The sequence below is a fragment of the Physeter macrocephalus genome, unplaced genomic scaffold (genome assembly GCF_002837175.3).
Source record: "Physeter macrocephalus isolate SW-GA unplaced genomic scaffold, ASM283717v5 random_5594, whole genome shotgun sequence".
Lineage (NCBI taxonomy): Eukaryota > Metazoa > Chordata > Mammalia > Artiodactyla > Physeteridae > Physeter > Physeter macrocephalus.
Window position 1 is genome coordinate 1 of NW_021150878.1, and position 618 is coordinate 618.

A 618-nucleotide genomic window follows, 5' to 3' on the forward strand; every position below is an offset into this window, starting at 1 on the left:
GCCATTCCGATGCCCAAGGTGGGGGGGCAACCTGTTGCAGCAATTGGGTAACTTACTGTGTTGCCTGGCACTTTCGCACTCTGGGCCCGTCAGTGACGTGACCTCAGAGAAACCGTGAGGTCCAGTTCTTCTAGAAGCAACGTTTTACCCACAGCCGTGCAACGAGAGAACCCAGCAAACAGCCGAGACACTTGAACTGGTATGACTACTCTGGCCTGTGGCGAGGCACGCAGGATAACACAGTCTTGACACAGTAGAGGGTCATAGCAAAAATGACCCCCGCTCCACACATCCTCTCCTGCCCTTAAACCTGTAGCCTTTCCTTGGCAGCCGACTGCCTTCATTCCACATGATTGCGCCCAATGACCTACGGGAAGTGCTGCAATCCTCAGCGAACGCTGTGTGGGCTGGGTGGACTAACGCTGCTGGGCTGTCCTGTGGAACAGCTGCACATCTTCAACACAGGGGGAACGTGGCAAGACAGGGAGAATACCGCTCAAGGCATCCCAATGGGCCCTCATGAGAAGACAGCGTATTGTGCCACGAAGGCAACCATTCGCTGGCAGAGGGACCCAGAATGAAGCCAATCGACCATGCAGACAACAAAGGCGGGACAGT